Genomic DNA, 15,116 nt, shown 5'->3' with positions numbered 1-15,116 from the left:
GGCAGGAGGAAACTATTCACAACTTGAAAGTTCACATGAGTCAACTGGTTGAAGTTTTTAATGCTCAACAAGCCAATATTGTGAATAGTATCCAAGAAGAGCGTGAATTAGATACAGAAATTGATGAGCTAGAGGAGGAGGCTAGAGTAGAACACCAACAATCAATCGCACTAGATTTTGAGGATGTCGATGTGTAGAAGAGATACTAGAGTCAACCAAGGATATTGAGGATACATATTTAGTTGACTCTATTGTCATTAGTGTTGAGAATGGAGATAGTCCCAATGTTCATGTAGTTGAGCGCATTGGTCCTCACTCCAAGCATTTTTCCACATTGTGTTTAGATGATGATATGGAAATAGAGTCGTCCGAGCCATTTGAGGAGTCGAGGAATGAGGAACAAAGTGCTTACATTCCGGAATTCTTCTTGCCAGAAAATCGGGATTACACACCTCATCTAAAGGCCAAGAAGTGCAGAATACTACATTATTTTATTGGGCCAGTCAGATTCGTTCCACCACCCCAGGAGCATGATCATAGAGCAGAATCAAAACTTGGGGTCCGATTCATAAGTTCAAAGTGGAGGCAGAAAGTGATTCACGTCGTGCCGCGACGTTAAATCAAGCGCTTGTTGGGAGGCAACCCAGCTTTATTGCTCTCTTTTATTTATTTTTTTTATTTTTTTAATTGTATTATTTTTGTAGTGTCAATTTTTTATTTTCTAGGAGCATGGAAAGCAAAGGTATTGGAAGGATGCATCAGCAAACCAAATGGTTGGAACTAAGTGTGAGGTACCCACACGAAGGACCAAGCTTGGGAGAAGTCTGAGTACCCCATGAACTGCTAGTGCTTCGGTCTTTGGCCTACCAGGGAGTTTCTTTTACCCTCTTGTATGTATGGGTGTGCATTGGGGACAATGCACAATTTTAAGTGTGGGGTGAGGAGATTGTCTGGGTAATTTTTCATGCTACTTTATCTGTGTTTTTTTTTTTTTAAAAGATTGGACTTTTCCTGATGACGGATCTTCTAGACAGTTTTCTTGAGGGAAGTAAGTCTAAAGAAAATACCAAAAAGATTTTTTGTTTTGTTAGGTAGTGTAGCAATTACCCCTTGGTTTTTCTTTAAACTACGGTTCTTTTCCAAGGGTTTTATTTGAACCGGGTGTAGTTATTTTTTTTTTGGGAATAGGAGCCATTGTGTTTTGTTTTGAAATGAAGCAATATCTCTTGACTTTGTTATGCCTTTGAGAATAGTGAGTACTTTGGGTGTGACGCTTAGGCTCAGTTTTTGACTCTTGTATAAGTACCTTAAATTGTATGATCTTAAATTTGCTTAACTGCTCTGACTAGGGTATCTTGATGAATCCAATCCTGAGTGAGTTATGTGCCATGTGTGTGTAAGATTTTGTGATATTCTGTGCATTGCATTTGATGCCTAGAACTTGCCCCGTGTGTTTGCAAAGCGAAATAGTAGTTTTGTTCAATCTTGAAAGTGATATAGGCGTTTCTTTGTTGAGCCGGATATGTATATTTTACCCACCTAATTATTATGTATCGTAGTTAACCCCTTCGAGCCGATAATCCTTTTTCTTTGGAAACCACATTACAAGCCTTACCCATTTGTTTGAATTAACCATCTATTTGAACCTTTTCACCTCTCATGAGCACTTGAATTGTTATGAACCTTGTAAAAGTTAAAGTGTGGGGTGGTTGGTTTGGCTTTTGAGTGGAGCTAATTGAATAAGGAGAAAGGTGCATTGTTTTGAAAAAGGAAGAGCCACTTGAATTGAAAAAAAAATATAATTGGATTGTTGTGAAAAAAAAAATCCTTGATAAGTGGTGGCTCTTGATGTAAGTGTGCTTAAAGAAGAATGGGGTAATATACATTGATGTGAAGCTGGAGTTTTGGTTTGACATAAGTATGAGGTTTGAATGTTAAAGTATATGTATTAAAGTGCTTAGGGAGGTGTAGTCACTCTTATATCTAAATGTATCCTACCCGTCCCGTAGCCTATATTACAACCAAATAAAGTCCTAATTGATCCAAGATTGAATGAGCTCGATTAGTGGAGTAGTACACTACGGGCAAGCTTATGGTGCATCTTTTGTGGCATATGAATGTTATTTCTGAGAGTGAGTGAATTCTTTCTATCTTGAGTTCCTAAGTGTTCTTAAATTTTATTGTGTGGAACTACTCTCTTTTGTTGTGTGAGGGCACTTGATTCATGAAGGAAAGGTAATGTCAGTGACCTCTATATTAGAGTAAGTGGGTGAGTTGTGAATAACGTGTGGTACTTGTGAGTCAAATCTTGAGGTGAAGATGTTACGCTTTTGTGCTTAGTCTATTTTAAATACTCTTGGTGTGATGAGTTAGGAGAATTGTTTAAAAAGGTCGTGTCTATAAAAAGTGTAGTTTGATTGCTCGAGGACGAGCAATGGTGTAAGTGTGGGGTGTTGATGATAGGCTATAATTGCATATTTTAGTCGCTTATTACACTCGAATTTACTGCACTTTAATTGAGTTTGCGCTTTAATCGCTAGTGTTTTGCACTAATTGTGTGTTTTATGCCTTGTAGGTGTGATTCCGAGCTATATAGATGTTATGGAATGAATTTAAGTGAGTTGAAGCTTTGAAGTCTGATTAAAAGCTCAAGGAATTAAGCCGGGATCGTGTTCGGAGGTCAAATTTGATAATTAAGTACGAACGAAGACTTGAGGAGGCATATTGCGCACTGTCTAGTAAAATAGACATAACTTTTTGCTCAGAACTCCATTTGGGCTCCACAATATATGGTTGGAAAGCTAACTCAAAGGGCTACAACTTCTATGTTTTATGTTTTTCCAAATTCCAAACGGAACAGGGTGAAAAACCGCGATTTTGCCGCGATCGCGGCTGAACCGCGGCAGAACCGCGGTGGAAGGCAGTTTCTGAAGAATGAAGAATCCGCGAGGGCGTTTGGCCGCGGTTCCACCGCGATCGCGGTGAAACCGCGGTGGGAAGCGTAAATTTCAGGGGCTAAAGTGTAAAACATGGGATTTTAAGTCCTAAACCCTATATAAAACAAAGGAGGTCGGCCTAGAACAAGGAGGGGACATATTTTGGACACAAATTAGACCTAAGGAGGCGGAGAGACACTACTTTAGGGTTAGACAACACCCTTGGAGGCAAGAACACATTGGGAGCAAGGCGGAGAATTCTTCTACGAGTTTTTCCTTCCTCTTCCTATTTTTCATTGTTGGTTATGACTTTTAGTATTGTAGTTTTACATACTATTATGAATAGCTAATTTGTTATCTAGAGTTCTGATAGAACCTTTTGTAGGATAAATTCTTGTTATGTTTTTATATAATTGAGCCATAGCTTTTCTCTATTTGTTCAACTACGTTTATATTGTGGTTGGTTGAAGAGCTCTCAATTAGCTGTGCCTATTTAGTATGCATAACTCGGGAGAGAGTGCATATTTAGGTAATTGTTGAACAACACCACTCCCAAAGTATATGAGGGATCAATAACCGAGGGTTTAAAGGCGGGATTAGGGATAACGAAGCCTTGGGTGCGATCTGAAGTGAGCTGTATTAAAAGCCAGCTAGCGTAGCTCGGGAGAGCGTGTCTAGTAAATTGTCGTAATTACTCGAGAGAGATTTACGGTAATAAGAGTGCTCATGATCGGTAGAGAATACTTAGGCAAAATTATAGAAGACATAGCGGGAAGGATTCCGACAATAGGGGAAATCATAACTCTAGACCTCCTTAATCTTTTCTCTAACCCTCAGTATCTTTAGTTGTTAATTTACTATTTTAATTTGTTAGTTAATTAGTTAAACATAAGAATCTTAATATCTATAAGTTAGGAATTGTTCAAGCTTGTCTTCTTGGTGATAGTGAACAGCTGTAGCTAAACCTTAGTTCTCTGTGGGATTCGACTCCGGACTTGTAAACCGGATTATATTTGCAACGACCGCATTGTCCTTTTTATAAGGCATAGTTGGGCGTGATCACATAGTCCCTCTACCTCTTGGTAAAAAGGCCATACCTTATAAATGGGTGTACAAAGTTAAACAAAGGGTTGATGGGTCCATTGAAAGTTATAAATCAAGGTTAGTAATTAGGGGGGATACTCAACATGAGGGTGTAAACTATAATGAGACTTTTTCTCCTGTAATTAAGATGACTACAGTTAACTTTCTTCTAATTGTAGCTGCTAAGAGGGGCTGGGATGTTTACCAACTTGATGTGAACAATGCCTTTTTACATGGAGATTTAGATGAGGAAGTTTTCATGAAAATTCCTGAAGGTCTTTCTGTCACATATTTTGATTCTATTCATGTGACTTCTTTAGCTTGTAAACTAAATAAGTCTCTCTATAGGTTAAGACAAGCCTCTAGGCAGTGGTATGCTCAACTTTCCATTGCTTTACAGTCTAAGGATTTTCAGCCTAATCTAAATGACTATTCTCTGTTATTGAAGTTATCAGGGGTTCATCTCACTATTGTAGCTGTATATGTGGATGACATATTAGTAGCTGGTGATGACATGTATGAAATTACTGCCCTTAAACACTTCCTTGATGACTAATTCAAAATTAAGAATCTTGGGGAAATCCATTATTTTCTTGGTCTTAAAATTGTTAAGCTTCCTCATGGTTTGTTGGTTAGTCAACATAAGTTTACCACTGATCTTCTCTATGAATATCACTGTTCTGCTGTGAGTCCACTTGTGTCACCATTGGATCCTCATGTCAAGTTATCAGCTGAATTTGGTGATATGCTTCCTGACCCTTCCATTTACATACAACTAGTTGGTAAACTGAGTTATTTGCAACATACTCGACCTGATATTTCCTTCAGAGTCCATCACCTCAGTTAGTATATGTCTACTTCTAGAGTGCCTCACTTAGAGGCCGGTTATCATGTACTGAGATAATTAGTTGGTATTTCTGATTTGGGGCTCTTCTTTAACAATGATATTGACTCCTCTCTAAAAGCATATCCTGATTCTGGTTGGTCTAGTCGTTCGGATTGTAGAAGATCGGTTTCTAGTTTTATTTTGTTGCTTGGTGGTTGTCCTGTCTCCTGAAAATCCAAGAAGTAGCCCACCATAGCACTCTCTTTTTCAAAGTTTGAATATAGGGCCCTTAAAATGTTGGTAGCTAAAATTACTTGGTTGATTCGTTCTGTAATGACCCGACCGGTCATTTTGAGCTCTAGCACGTTATTAGGCAGTTTGAGGCAATGAGTAGCTTCACTTCAGGCATTATGCCTTGTACATGTGGTCGGAATTGAATTTCGGGAAGTTCGAAGTTGATTTGGAAAGAAAATTCTAATTTCGGAAGCTTTAAGTTGGAGGAATTAACTAAGGTTTGACTTTTGAGTAAACGACCTCGGAATCGGGATTTGAAGGTTCTAACAGATTCGTATGATGATTTTGTACTTGGACGTATGTCCGGATTGGGTATTGGATGATCCGGGAGCGTTTCGGCGCCTATTGTAGAAAGTGGCATTTTGAAAGAATTTCATGAATTTGGGTCGAAGTATATTTCAAGTCATCGATGTCCGTTTGAGATTTCGAGATTGGGAATAGATCTGTATGGTGATTTTGGTCTTAGGAGCGCGTCCGGATGTGGATTTGGAGGTCCATAGGTCATTTCGAAGTCATTTGGCGAAAGTTAGAAATTTGAAGGGTTTTAGGAAGTTTGACCGGGAGTGGACTTTTTAATATCGGGGTCAGATTCCAATTCTGGAAGTTGGAGTAGGTCCGTAATGTCAAATGTGACTTGTGTGCAAAATTTAAGGTAAATCGGACGTGATTTGATAGGTTTCGGCATCGAATGTAGAAGTTGAAGTTCTAAAGTTCATTAAGCTCGAATTGGAGTGCGATTCACAATTTCGATGTTGTTTGATGTGATTTGAAGCCTCGAGTAGGTCCGTGTTATGTTATGTAACTGGTTGGTGTGATTGGATAGGGTCCAGGGGGCCTCGGGTGTGTTTCGGGTTGGCTTCGGGTCATTTTTCCCATGTTTGCTGCTGCTGATGTTGGTTCTGGTGTCCTTCATCGCGAACGCGTGGAGGCGGCCGCGTTCGCAAAGAAGGATTTGTGGGGCTGGAGGAGTTTACTCACCGTGAACGCGACACAGGGGTCGCGAATGCGGAGGGGATGCTTGAAAAACCTACGCAAACGCGAAGGGCCAGTCACGAATGCGTAGAAGGAAATGGGGAGCTGGGCCTGAGGTCGTTTGTCCTTCGCGAACGCGGAAAGTGGAATGTGAACGTAAAGGGGAAGGGTTAGTTGGCCTACGCGAGCGTGTTTTGAGGAACCTGAATGCGATGAAGTATTTCTGGGCTTGGGCTTCCAGAGGTTCGCGAGCGCGAGGGGCTTGCCGCGTTCGCGAAGAAGGGTTGCCTGGGTAGTGTATAAGTTGCAAGAAAACGGGTTTTGGCTCACTTTATCTCATTTTCTCCATGGAAGCTGACCTAGGAGCAATTTTGGAGCACCCTTTTCATCAGAAATCACGAGGTAAGTGATTTCTACCAGTTGTGAGTTAAATACAAGGTTTATATATGGATTTAGACATGAAAATTTGTAGGAATTTGAGATTTTGAAGAAAGACCTAGAAATTGATATTTTTAGATTTTGACCATGAATTTGGGCATGGAATTGAGAATAAATTATATATTTGAGTTTGTGGGATTATGGGTAATGTTTTCTTCAAAAATTTTTGGAATCCAGGCACGTGGGTCTGTTGGCCCAAGTTCAGGTGAAGTTTTGAAGAATGACAATGAACTCAGTCATGGACCAGGTCCATCATGTGAGGCACAGTATCTATCAACCTAGACATGTGAGATACACGTGAAGGAGATAAGTCTCAGTGATCAAGCACTAATATCTCCTGAACTAATCGAAAAGGTTGCATATTGGATGAGGAGAGAAAGTCTTCTCATGGGAAGAGGACACAATCCGGATAAAGGATAGGGTTGTAGTTTGTATTGTTCAAGGACTCAACTTCGATGGAAGATCAGCAATTGAGTCTCAATCAAACTCTGATTACTAACTCATTAAATAACAGTGATTGTTCTCTTTTACAGGTATTGCACAAACGCAGAAGTTAAACTAAATTGAGAGCAAAAGAGCGAGGAAATTTTGCAAGCAATTTATGTGAGATTCAAGTGTGCGTTCCTGAAGCTACTTGGACAAGATAGAAGAACCAATTCCATTGTGTCTTTCTTTTATTTTTGTTCAATTGTAGTAGGTGTTTTAAAGTTGTACCTTTCCAGCTTTCATATAAGCAATTGTATTAGGTACTTTGTGTATTCAAGTTAGAGTTAACTTGAAGGTGTCGCAACAGTTGAGGCTGTATGCTACACTGGGATTAGAGTTTAATCCTTAGGTTTACAAGAGTTTTGTAAATGCTGTTTTGGCTCAGTGATTTTAGTGGAAGTTTGGGAAAATCCTACTGAGTAGTAGGTCGTGGTTTTTTCACCTTTTGAGCCAGGTGTTTTCCACGTAAAAATATCTGTGTTCTTTATTTTATGCACTCTTAATTCCGCAAACAGTAGTAGTAAATACACCTAGAAGAACTAGGTTCTTCTAAAGCGAAAATTGGTTACCACACAAATCACCCCCCCCTCTTGTGTGGTATTGACATTAAGAACATCAATTTGTATCAGATCGGGTTATCCTTGAAGAGGCTAACACCTTAGGAGAAGATCAACATGAGTGCACCACCTGGGAACTGGGAAGGGCAATCTATTGCTAGGCTTCCACTTTTCAATGGTCAGTACTATTCTTGGTGGAAGAACAGGATGAGAGATCACATCATAGGGGAAGACTATGAACTCTGGGACATAGTCACTGATGGTCCCCTAGCAACCACAAAGAAGAATGCTGAAGGAGTTGATGTGCCGAAGACAAGGGCTGACTGCACTGCTGAAGACCTGAGGAAGTGGGAGAAAAATGCTAAAGCCAAGAAATGGCTTGTGTGTGGACTAGGTCCTGATGAGTACAGCAGAATTCAAAGCTGTACCACTGCTAAGGAAATCTGGGACACCTTGCAAGTGGCTCATGAAAGAACACCTTAAGTAAAGAGGTCCAGAGGAACACTGCTGTATTCTCAATATGAGAACTTCACCATGAAGGAAGGAGAAGCAATTCAAGAAATGTATTACTAGGTTCACTACACTGACAAATGAACTTAGATCTCTTGGAAGGATCATTCTTGAAGAAGACAAGGTTGAGAAAATTCTGACAAGGGTTCTGCCAATCACATGGGCTGCCATTCAAGAATCCAAGAATATTGCTACTCTCAGACTGGATGAACTGATTGGAAATCTTACTGCTTATGAAATGAGAAGGCAAACCATGAAGATGGATACACCCAAGAAGGAGAGAAGCTTAGCTCTCAGAATTGCTGAAGGTTCAGATCTGGAAGATGATGAGATGGTTATGATCACTAGAGATTTCAAAAAGTACTTGATGAGAGGAAAGGATTCTTCAAGAGGTACAACCTTCAATAAGACAAGAGCTCTTGAGAAACAGACCAATGAGGGTTGCTACAAGTGTGGTAAGACTGATCACATGATCAAGAACTGTCCTCAATGGAAAATTGAGTGGAAGAAAGAAAGGGCTGAACGAAGGAACAGGAAGAAGGAACAGGTTCAACCAAAAAGGAACAAAGGTTCAACCAAGGCTATGGTTGCTGCTTGGGGAGAAACCTCAGATGAAGATTCAAAAGATGAAGCTGAAGAAGAGCAAGCACTGATGGCCATTGGAGAATCAGATGATGAACAAGAGGTAAGTATTCTTCATCTCAAAGACAAGATTAAATTTTTGTCTGAAGAAAGGTTGGCTGAGCTATTACTAGACTTCATTGATGAGTCTGAGATAATTAACAATGAGAAGAAAATTCTGTCTAGGGAATGTGTGATCCTAAAAGCAAAATGCAAAAGTCTAGAGTCTAGGGCCAATGAGAGTGACAACACAAATGCTGAGTTGAAGAAGCAGGTTCTTGAACTTGATAACAGTGTCTTAGAACTTAGGTCTGAAAACTTAAAATTGAAACTAGGAACTGGAAAGAAGAAAGCTGATCACACATATCTCACTCTAGAGGAAAACCTAGGAAAAATGAAGGATGAATTGTATAAAAAGGATGAACTAATCAAAGTCCTAAAAGAAGATCTAGGAAAGGTGAAACATGAATTAGACAGAACTTGCAAATGGAACAAGGCCTCTGCTGCACTCTCTTGGTTGCAAGAGCANGCCTATAAAGGCATACCTAAGAGTAGCCTTTCAAGAGAGACTGGAGATTGGAAAATACAGAAAATTAATACGGCTAAGAATTTCATAGACATTTACTGTTCCATTAGGTTCTGATTTGATTTCTGAGGTTTTTCTTTTCTTGAAGTTATCCTTGACTCAGATGGGGTTAAAGATGGTTTGATTTGGTCTTTCAAAGACTGATTTTGAGTTGAATTTGGGGTTTGGAGTCCTGTTTCAATTTGATTTTGGAGTGTACAAATTGGACTCGAATCTGTTTTAAATTGGTTTGAAGCTTGGACTGGGTTCAGCTTGCTAACATTGTTGCATTGCTGCTGTTTATTGTTTTGCGGTTGTTGACCTTTCATTATTCCTATTTTGCTTCCAGGTATCTTTTAACACCATGGATATCACCCAAATGTATTTTGGAGTTTGAATATGAAATGTGATCAAGTCAATGACTGTCGTTACTGAAGTTTTGCTTTCCTTCGTTTTTAATTTCATGCTCGATCTGTGTTGCTGGGCTTAGAAGGATCGTGATTAAATATATTTACTGCTGAACAGGACAGAGTTAAATTGGTTATCAACTATTTTTGGTGGACATGTTCTATTTGATTAGTAGCTGTGCTCATAGTTTAGTTTAAATATGGTAGGCTCATGTTTAATAGAGACTGTAGTGTTCTGTTAACTGCTGTATTTGAGTAATATCGATTTTTAAGTTTTGTTTTATTTGGTCTTAAATGATTAAGGGAATTTGAAAGATAAGGTTTGGGATTGGCTCAGTAATGGGTTGTATATCTTGTTTCTTGTGTTATTATAGAATATTTAAATAGTTGAATGATTCCTGGGTTTGGATTGTGTAAATCACGTTAGAAGGATAAATACAGGTGTTAATTTTCCTTGGGAAGTGTATGAAGCCGTTTCAATGTAAAAAAAGTATCCAATTCTACGGACACCCAGCAACTGATTTGGGGTTTAATTAAAAAGGATAAAGGTTTTTGTTTAGTAATGTAATGTCTGATGGGGATTTGAATTTGTATTGGTTAGGGGTTTTCCAATTGGGTCTGAAAATTTAGGTGGCAGGTCGGCCCATATGAAGAATCTTCCTGCTCATTAATCGTTTGTGAATCCGAGTCTTCGGACTTGCTTTCTTCACTAGACTTGGGCTCATTCAAGCCCGGGCCTGAATGTTCTCTACTGTGTTGCCTTGGGAAGTTAGTTGGAATCGAAATTGGCCCTCTTTTAGTCGTTGTTAGGCTTCCCTCAAGCTTCTCATGTATGGCCTTGTATTAATTTCATAACCTAGATATAAAAATGATTAATATTCATGGAAAAGCTTTTAGGGCCGTTTAAAACATGATTGTGGTTGCGTATACGTTCGCGTAACATGACCATGATCCTAAATTAATTCGGAGTATGCGTTCGCGCAACTTCATGTAAGTTCATCAAAATCACATATGGCTTTTAGTAATTTTGTAGGCTAGATAAAAATAATATTTCGTAGAATATCCTTTAAGGCCGTTTGAAAATACCAAGTGTGGTTGCGTATACGTCCGCGTAACACAACTACATTTCTAAAAACCGGAGTATGCGTTCGCGCAACTTCGGCCCAAACTTTTCTTAATAATAATTAAGCGTCATTGATTGTGGACACGTTCGCGCGACATGATGTTTGACGCATCAAACGGGCGTGTATACGTACGCGTAACCCGTCTCAAGATAATTTTCTAATTAAAAGCGGTGAAAGAAACAAATGCACATAGGTTTAAAATCAGTAATTAAATAATTTTCGTAAGCCAAGTATTATCAAAGCGACCGTGCTAGAACCACAGAACTCGGGAGTGCTTAACACCTTCTCCCGAGTTAACAGAATTCCTTACCCGGATTTCTGGTTCGCAGACTATAATAACAGAGTCATTCTTTTCCTCGATTCGGGATTAAAACCGGTGACTTGGGACACCATAAATCTTCCAAGTTGCGACTCTGAATTTTTGATAAAGTAATCCCGTTTCGATTGTCACTTCAAGTTGGAAATAACTCCTTTATTATACCCTTTACGGGGTGTAGTTGAAAAGGGAGGTGTGACAAGTGTCCTAGAACTTAGGTCTGAAAATTTAAAATTGAAACTAGGAACTGGAAAGAAGAAAGCTGATCACACATATCTCACTCTAGAGGAAAACCTAGGAAAAATGAAGGATGAATTGTATAAAAAGGATGAACTAATCAAAGTCCTAAAAGAAGATTAGGAAAGGTGAAACATGAATTAGACAGAACTTGCAAATGGAACAAGGCCTCTGATGCACTCTCTTGGTTGCAAGAGCATCACAGTAGCAACAAAAGAGGACTTGGCTATGGGTCTCAAGCACCAAAGTGGGACCCTAAAATCAAGTACCTCACACTTCCTGAGAATAAAATATGCACACACTGTGGCAAGACTGGCCATTACAAAAATGAATGTAATGCAAAAGTAAAGGCCAGTCAAAAGAACAAAGCCTTTGTTTAAGAGAAAAGTAAGCTGCCTGGATGGGCAAGAAGGAATTTGATTCATCCTTTTGCCTATAGAAAGGGACCAAAATTAGTTTGGGTTCCTAAGACTAACCCCTGATTTCTTTTGTAGGTCCAAGTGAAAGGATGCGGCCAAATATGGTATATGGATAGTGGTTGCTCAAAACATATGACTGGGAACAAGGTTCAGTTCCTTTCACTTGAGAACTTAAAAGGAGGTAATGTCTCCTTTGGTAATGGAAAGAAAGGTGAGATCATTGGGGCTGGAAAGGTAGGAAAGACAGATTCTCATTCCATAGAGAATGTCTACCTGATAGATGGCTTGGAATACAGCCTGATAAGTGTGTCACAATTGTGTGACAGAGGTAACCTTGTGGCTTTTACCTCTATCAAATGCTTTGTGATTAACCTTACCACTGACAAGATTGTTTTGCAGGGAAAAAGAGTTAACAATATTTACATTGTAGATTTGTCTACTCTCTCAGAAAGTGAACTCACTTGTTTAAGTGTGTTGGTCAATGATCCCTTCCTGTGGCACAAAAGACTTGGTCATGCAAGTCTAAATCAGCTTAACAAATTAGTCTCTAAAGACTTGGTGATAGGGTTGCCTAATATCAAGTTCAAGGAAGACAAAGTTTGTGAGGCATGTGCAAGGGGGAAGCAGGTAAGATCATCCTTCAAAAGCAAGAAAATAGTAAGTACAACAAAGTCGTTGGAACTGGTCCATATGGATCTATGTGGTCCAATGAGAACCATGAACAGAGGTGGAAAGAAATATGTAATGGTGCTTGTTGATGATTATTCTAGATTTACCTGGGTTCTATTTCTAACCTCCAAAGATGAAGCATTTGACATGTTCACTGCATTTGTTAGAAAAACTCAGAAACAATTAGGAAATCAACTTGCATCCATTAGGTCTGATCATGGAACCGAATTTGAAAATTCTAAGTTTGCTGAATTCTGTGATGAAAATGGTATAGATCATAATTTCAATTCTGTGATGAAAATGGTATAGATCATAATTTCTCTGCCCCTAGGACCCCTCAACAAAATGGAGTAGTTGAAAGAAAGAATAGAACTCTTGAGAATACGGCTAGAACCATGGTGCTTTCTAGTAAATTGCCTCACAGCTTCTGGGCAGAGGCTGTAAACACTGCTTGTTACATAATCAATAGATGCATGACCAGACCTCTGGTAGAGAAGACTCCCTATGAGTTACTTAAAGGGAGAAAACCAAACATATCCCATCTTAGGGCATTTGGTTGCAAGTGCAATGTGCACAATAATGAAAAAGACTCCCTAGGTAAGTTTGATCCCAGAAGTGATGAGGGAGTATTCTTGGGATATTCTTCACATAGCAAAGAATATAAAGTGTTTAACAAAAGAACTTTGTGTGTAGAAGAAAGTGTGCATGTAGTATTTGATGAAACTAACATTCTTTCTGAGAGACAGGAACATAAAAATGAAGCCATTGGATTGGTAAAGGACTTGACTGAAGCATCTGCCCAGGTCAAAGTGGCACCAACAGAAGGAACAGGTGATGGAACAGATTCTTCCATACAGGGCAACCTGACAGGGGGAACTAATCAAAGAGGAATTGAAATAAATTCCTTGAAGGAACCTGTTCATGATCCTGTTCCTCAGCAAATGGCTGAAATATCTAGCAGAAGCCAGTTGGTTGTGAAACCTCACAAGTATCAAAGTTCTCATTCCATTGAGAGCATTCTCACTGATCCAACATCTGGAGTTAAAACCAGATCACAATTAAGGAATATGTGTGCTTTTGATGCTTTTCTATCTATCATTGAGCCTAAAAATGTTGTTGAGGCTTTGTAGGATGCAGATTGGGTGAATGCAATGCAGGATGAACTTAACCAGTTTGAAAGAAGTCAAGTTTGGCATCTAGTTCCAAGACCCAAGGATAGATCAGTCATTGGTACAAAATGGGTCTTCAGGAACAAACTTGATGAAGATGGAACAGCTACAAGAAACAAGGCAAGATTGGTGGTCCAAGGTTACAGCCAGGAGGAGGGCATAGACTATGATGAGACTTTTGCTCCAGTTGCAAGACTAGAGGCAATCAGACTTCTCATAGCCTTTGCAGCACATATGGAATTTACTCTTCATAAGATGGATGTCAAAAGTGCCTTCCTAAATGGCTACCTGAAAGAAGAAGTGTTTGTGAAACAACCGATACGTTTTATGGCATTGAAATCTGTCAATAGTAACATAGTCACACTACTCCAATAAAAAAAAACGAAATAAAAATAATGCCAAGGTTTGAGAGCAAGGAATGTCCTGAGCATGTGTACAAGTTAGACAAGGCTCTCTATGGGCTCAAGCAGGCCCCAAGAGCATGGTATGAACGACTGTCAAAATTCCTGCTGGAGCATGGTTACAAGAGAGGTAAAATTGATAGTACCTTATTCTTAAGGGAAAAAGGTAAGGATCTCCTTGTTGTACAAATATATGTTGATGACATAATCTTTGGGGCCACCACTAACAAGCTAAGTAAGGACTTTGCAAAATTAATGGGGAGTGAGTTTGAAATGAGCATGATGGGTGAGCTTAATTTCTTCTTAGGCTTATAGATCAAACAAAGTCCAAATGGAACCATGATCCATCAGTAGAAGTATACAAAAGAGCTAATCAAAAAGTTTAAAATGGAGGAATCTAAAGAAATAGACACACCCATTGCAACTGCCACTAAATTAGATGTTGATGAACCTGGTTCATCAGTTGATCAATGTCGATGCCCCCTTTTTCTAAGGCAAAATCGGGTTTACGACATTTGGGAGGACAACTCTCTTCCCTTTTGGGAATTGGGTTTTTGGAATTGAAGAGTCGCCACCTAATGATTAAAGTGCATTAGGACACTAAAAGTGTTTGAGTTTGAAGAACCAGAGTTTGGGTAAGGGCTAGAAATTATCTCGAGGGGAAGGTGTTAGGCATCCCTCAAGATCCACTAGTGTGGTTCCCGGTCATGTTATGATTGTGACTTCACATATTCAACTAAGCAATTAAAGGGCTCAAATAGAAGAGGTTTGCATATAACATTGCAAATAAGTTGAAACTGCGAGGAAAAGTAAAGAGGGCAGAAATTTATGAAAGATTTAAACAATTTCTAAAGAAAGCAGATAAAAAAAAGAAAAGTAAAGGAAAGGGGTCCTAGGTTTATGATTAATATGGATCACCTCAATGCAATATCCATTAATCAGTCCTCAGAAGAGAGGCTACATGAGATATTAGCGCATCGGTCATCATTTCCATATTCTACCCTTCCCACCCCGTAAAGGTTATTTAAAATGCGTGGGTTGGTCACGAATGCTTATTGCGTGCTATTACCCGTCCCGTCCTGTCCT

The sequence above is a fragment of the Nicotiana attenuata genome, unplaced genomic scaffold, assembly GCF_001879085.1.
Source record: "Nicotiana attenuata strain UT unplaced genomic scaffold, NIATTr2, whole genome shotgun sequence".
Lineage (NCBI taxonomy): Eukaryota > Viridiplantae > Streptophyta > Magnoliopsida > Solanales > Solanaceae > Nicotiana > Nicotiana attenuata.
This window is presented reverse-complemented; position numbering follows the sequence as displayed.